Consider the following 6,747-nt stretch of genomic DNA (forward strand, 5'->3'; position numbering starts at 1 on the left):
GAGCTTATAATCTAGTTTGGGAAGGCAGACAGAAAGAAAATAACTAATGGTGGGTGGCAATATGGACAAAGCAGAAAAATGCAGTCAGGTACAGACAGAGTGGGGAGAATAAGGGTGTATGAATTGCTTTAAATAAGGTAAGATGAGGCAGACACAATTAATGAGGAAAACTGGAGCAGATAACTGCAAGAAAATGAAAGAATAAATGATGTGGATATTTGAAAAGAAGTCCATTCCAGGCAGAGGAAACGGTAAGTGCAAAATCCCCAAGGTAAGGACATGCTGAGCATGTTCACACAAGAGCAATGAGCTCATGTGGCAAGGACAGGCAATGGGGAAAACGTTAGAAGATGAGGACAAAGATAGAACCAGTAGACAGATCGTGGCTGAGCTCACTGGTTGTGTGAAGAACTTTGAATGCCATTCTCAATGAGAAGTGGAGCAATCACAAGATTGCAGAGAAATGACTTGATCTGACTCACCTTTCAAAGGATTAGTTTTCTTGCTGTGTGATGAATAAATTATAAGGAGGCAAGAGTGCAAGCAGGAAACCTTTTAGAAGGCTACCGCGATCATTCAGGCAACATTCAGGTGCCTGAGAACAGGATGGTAACTGTGTAGGTGGTAAGAAGTAGTGACACACTAGATACACAATCAGCCCTCACTATCTGTGGGTTCACATGTGTGGATTTCCCATCGATGGATTGAACCAACCGCCAAGCAAAAATATTCTCTTTTAAAAGGTGGGTTTGTACTAAGCATGTGGAGACTTTTTTCTCTCATTATTCCCTAAGAAATATAACTGTTTCCATAGCACTTACATTGTATCAGGTATTATATGTAATCTAGAGGGAATTTAAAGCATATGGGAGGATATGCATAGGTTACATGCAATGACTATGCCGTTTTATATCAAGGACTTGAGCATCCATGGATTTTGGTATCCGCCCTGGAACTAATCCTCCACAAATACCAAGGAACGACTGTATTTTGAAGTTGAGTGGAATAGGATTTGCAGATAGATCAAATGTTGGATATAAGACCTATAGAGCTGGGAAAAACGACTACAAAATGTTCCAGTTCCCTTAGTAACTGGAAAAGCATATCAGGATAATCAATGTGTCAACAATATGATTTCCTGAATATAATCCCTATTTATATTTAAAACAAGGGCAAAAAGTATCTGAAGTTTACAACCTTTCCTCTCTGGCCTCTTCGATTTATTTTACTTAGTTCTTAGATACTCTGACAAATCATGATTCTCTCTTCCCATTGTTTTTGCTACCTGTACATCTTTACCTCAGCAAAGGAACAGATATAGAGAGATATATAGATAATAGCAAATTTGTCATACAAAACCAGTAAGGCATGAACCTGGAAAACAAAAGCTCATAAGCCTGCCACCCAACTTCTATGAGGCTGGCTTTTAAATCACTTACACCTACAGTATAGACAGGCATTAAATGAGAGTATCATGGTGTTCTTTTTGAAGGTGCCTGAAGACAGGGGCTGTCAACTCTTTAAAATAATATCAAGACAACATCATGGAAAGCAGGGAGACCTCAGCACTGTGAGAAGAAATAGCAGTATCTCCAGTAGGCGAGTATGGGGCAGTTCCCTACTCAGGGCCTTTCACCTAGTCAAGGTTAATGGTGCGAGCTGCCACGGGATTGTACAAGCATCAGGAGCTGGCTTGTAATTTCCACAGGTTTGCTGTCTATGGCTGATGTCTGTCATTAAGTTAAAGCCAGATGATCCTCAGCCCATGAAGAGAGGGTAACTGTTCCGCAATCTCTGCCAGCATTTTCCCAGGTGGGTTCTACAGATCATTAACTACGCAAGATGCTCTGGGATGGAAAAAAGGGTTCTCTGATCAAACAAATGCAGGAAATGCTCTGTCCTACATTACTCTCGTAAAACTGTACAATGCTCTTCAATTAAAAGTTTTGTCAGGTCCTGTGATAATTAAATGATGAATTGTTTAACCAGCATTTCCCAACTTATTTTACCAATAGGCAAAGAAAACAAGGACCTTGATTAGGACAATGAGAAGAAGATGTCCATTTAGAGACAAATTGCAAAGGAAAACTGTCAAAACACTGAATAATTTAATGAATAGGTGAGAGAGAGGTAGATATCAAAGATGATTTCAGTTCTAATGTTGAAAATTATCTATTAAAACAACTGACCTCCAAATAAAAGAATTCTTTTGTTTCAAGTATACTCATCAGGCATTTGTTGACTGCTACATTTCACACACTAAACCAGGCACCATGAACAAGAACTATGAACAAGACCACTGCTGCCTTTGCACGACTTAGTCTACATGAGCCATTGTGAGGACTAGTCTGATAAGTGCAGGGGAGAGCCATGATTCGGAGTATGAATACATAACTGGAGTTTGGGAATGTGAACACCATTGCTCACAGAAGCTTTCCAAGAGGACGTCACATTTAAGATGAGCCCTAAAGGAGCAGTGCATTTTGGTTAGGTGATGAGAGAGAGAGAAGATTGTTCAGACATGAACAAGGTAGAATGACCAGACCAAGGCCCAGGTGAGTTGGGTCTAACTAAGCAGGGTAACTAAAAGAAAGGTGGTAAATTGCAGCACACAAGATGAAGGGGAAAACAAAGTTAAAGAGACCACTATGTGTCATGTTCAACTGCTACTGTGTGACAGGCACAAACATTCCTAAATGAACATAAAATACAGCTATTTCCAGAAGAAGCTCAGCACTCTCATCTCGTACATGAGAAAATTCTTCTAGACACCAGGGTGGTGGAATTAAAAGGAGGGAAATTCATCTCCTTTTGCTTTGGGATTCCTCTCACATTCAGAAAGATCATTCATCCTTTCTCGGACAAAAGAATTAGAAACTATAGGTGAATTAAAGACCACTGAACAGTGTTCAGAACTGTTAACACGCTAAGGTCTGAAACTTTTCTGGATTGGAAGTTTGAACCATGTTCTTAAATACTTGACTTTTTACAGTGACTTTTATCCTCCAGCAACAGTCCTTTTCAAGTGATCAAGGCATACTTCCGAAAATTAGAATTTTTGCTGACATATCTGAAAGGATGAAAAGGTTAAAAACTGGATTTAAATGGCTAGCTTTGTAAACCTGAAACACCTTTCTGCAGGCAACAGGGCTTTTCACTTGCTCACCCTTTACACTTTAACTCAGCTCAAGTTCAAAACTGTCTACTGCCTAGAACACGTTCTCCGAGTCCGGAGACAGTTCTCATGCAAACAAGCAAACACTCAATCTGTGTTTAGTGCCCATGGCTGTTACACTAAACTTCTTACCCCTGGGTGATACCTGACCAGCTCGGAATTCTGACACACCCCTGCCCTTCCACAATCTGCGTTCCACATTACTCTTCTGAAGAGCAAGTCAGAGCACGTCAGAACATGCCACTCCTCTGTAATGCCACATCTTGTCACAATAAAACCCAGAGTCCTCAGCATGGATTTCCTGCTGCTTCTGTGACTCTCCTCTTACCCTGGTGCTCTGTGGCACCCTGATCTGTGAGATGTATAGTTGCTGTTTTCTCTGCCTGGAACGCCTTTCCCCCAGACATCCAGGGAAAGAAGCAATTGCCCCAATATTTTGATCATCCCTAAACAACCTATATAACACCCCACAGCTAGCCATAGAGAACAGTCGGCCTGCCTGATTTAAAATGAACAGAAGATTTATCTACTTGTTAACTGGTATTCTAAATGCTTAGGATAGAGTCTGGCACAGAGTAGACACTCAATAAGTGAAAGAGAGAATAAAGGTCCCTAAAAAGTATTGACAGACCAACATGATGTATACCGGGGATCCAGGACACAAACCCAAATGACTATGAGGGCACTGTCCCTGCTACCCACCAACCTTGTTCCCAGCCTTCCCCAAATGTTAATTACCTCTGGGAATTAACCTTTCTGGGAAGTGCTAGATCAGATACGATGAAACACAAAGCAGCGTGGAGAAGCTGAAAGAGAGCAGAGAAATACCCTTCCTCCCTCACCCACCTCCCTCAAAACACTCACGACGTGGGCACTCAGTAACAAATGACTGTCTGGAAGCATGGCCATTTTTACTTCACTGGAGAGGACAGAGGTATAGGGGAGGTGACATTTTCTCATGACTTGGGCTTATACAATTGGACAAAGGGGGAAGGCAGTTGTAGCAGGAAAGGCAGGCTCTTCAAATTCTCACAAAACACAAATTCCTAGCTATGCTTTGGATGGGAAGGGCTCAACTTCAGGCATGTGGGGGAGAAAGGGTGGAGGGAAAAATGCTCAGACTATGCTATTTTTAAGTTATTTGGTAAGAATGGCTATTTTTCCCTCTGATATTCTTGAACCACGCAAATGTCATGTTTCCACGGGCTGCTGTCTGGATGCTATCAAAGGCACGGTTCTGAGGTGAGAGGAAGGAGTCACATGCTCATCTTCTCACAGGCTGCTACCGCTGCTGATTTGTTTAAAAGCTTTGTGACCTAGAAAGGAGATGTACGGCATGAATGATGCCCGGACTGCAGAGAGCATAGGGCGTCATCAGTCTATTTATACCTCCAGAAAGGAAAAAATGAGTACAGGGCAATGACTGTATACTCCAAAAACTGGGTATATAAAGATCATCTGGGAGAAACAATAAACAACACAGGGAGGCATGTGTGCCATCAGTGAGAAATAAAAGGTGAAGCCATATTCCCATTTTCCTCGGACTTTCCAAAATTCTGTTTGCTTTTAAAGAATTTCAAGTTAATCCCCTAATATCTCCCACTACTGTGGAAAGCATCTTGAGTCTGAATTAAAGACACTGCCACCCACACTCTAAACACTGGCTTCACTCCGTATGTGCACACATATGCTTACATTTGACTATAGTCTGCAACCATTTGGACATACTGTAAGTCTTGAGGAAAAATTTTCCAGGCTTAAGAAAGTATTTGGAAAAGCCTTACAGTTACTTTGTGACTTAACTCTGAAAGGGGGATAAAATGAGAAGATTTATACAGATTTGTGCAATATGGTAGAGAATTTTTTTTTTCCCCAAAGTATGTAGTTTGCTTCTCTTAAATGGTGGAATATTTCCAGGACAAAGCAGGGGAGAAAGCACAGGCCCAGCTGTTCACACTTACTCCTGCAGCACTAGAGAACTGGATGTCAGGCTTCACCCCCACACTTCCACTTGTTCTAGTGGAAGCAGTATGACGTGGAGCCCAACAGAAATGACCTTCTGAAATTTGCCCGCTTTGCTTTTTCCTAACCTGTTTATTTGTGCAATCTCTGCCAGCTTGATTTGCTTTTGGAATCATTTTACTAGCAGTGGCGATGGGTTCGCTGTCAGCTGGCCAGAGTATAAAGTGTTTTCTAAGGCTTGACATTAGGTGTTTCCTAGTGTAAGATTTACTGATACACATAGGCTCAACCCCGGAGCCTGGACTCCTTAACAGAACACAAGCTGATTCACTTTGAATACAACCAAGGTTCACAGTAAACACTTCCTGTTTCTATTACTGTCCAAATCTTCTCATCATTTCTGAAGCACACAATTTAAGGCTTGCTTCACCTTTTCCCTTCATCTGCTGAAATCCTGTTTGGTTTTAATTCACCAAGCACACACTCTCACTTCATCCTATTCACTTCTTCCACAGTCTGACCTGTTCAGATCAGAGAGAATGAATGAATGCTTTTAATTCTTTCATTCTGAAAATTTATAAGGTAGCTTTTGAGCTTGTAAATGTCAATAATTTGCTGTCAAGTCAATGATATTCTTCAACCAACTGCTACATATAGGGAAACACAGTAACTGGTGAATAAGATCAATGCATTTAGAATTAGAATAATAAAGTTCTGTGATTGACTAGACTTCTAGGATTGTAAACGGTCTGGCAAAAGTTTTGTTTTTCTTTGTTTTTGTTTTTTGCATGGGCTTGTGATTTTAAGAAGTATTGCTATTTGTGGTTCAGGCATATTCAGCATCAAAAAGTGGGCAGGGCGAAGGCTTATTAGATGGAAGACAGATTTAATGTACATGGAAAATCAGCATTCAAGACGGAGAGGTTAGGAGCTGGGAGAGAAAAGCAGGGCACAAAAAAAAACTCAGCCACGTGGACTTTAAACTAACAGGTACCTGATAAGTATTTGCAGGCTGATCACACAATAGAGGGCAAAGGACTTATGTGCTGTATCATCTGAAAACCCCAGGGGCAGCCTATTAGTACAGTTGGTTAGAGCACGGTGTAATAACATCAAGATCAGCAGTTCAGATCCCCATACAGCCTCTACATGCACCAAGCCACCAAGCATAGGAACTTCATTTTCAAGTGTTCAATAACTGTAAAGCTCTCTTGTCCTTTAACTTCCTGCAGCATAAACCCGTACTGCAAGGTCCTGCCCTCTTTTCCTTCTCTCACATTGCCACGAAAAAGCTAGCCAAATGAACCTGCCTTTAAATGGACATAAATCTGGCACATACAGAATCAGTTGGTTCTTTTAGTTGGTTATAGAAGTACAAACATTTAGGGAGAGTTTTAAACAATCTGGCAAATTTTCTGAGGCAGAGGAGTGATGTTCTGTAAGAAATTTTTCTAAATGAAAAAAGCTGACCAACACTTAATACCTATTTCTCTTTTTTAAAAAAGAAAGTTCATTTTCATGGAATAGGGTTTTTTATGATTACCATATTCCATCTTTAACTTATGCTAATGCATCTCTTTATAATTTTCAGCATAATTACCGTCAGGCAA

This window comes from Galeopterus variegatus, unplaced genomic scaffold, assembly GCF_000696425.1.
Source record: "Galeopterus variegatus unplaced genomic scaffold, G_variegatus-3.0.2 Scaffold5546, whole genome shotgun sequence".
Lineage (NCBI taxonomy): Eukaryota > Metazoa > Chordata > Mammalia > Dermoptera > Cynocephalidae > Galeopterus > Galeopterus variegatus.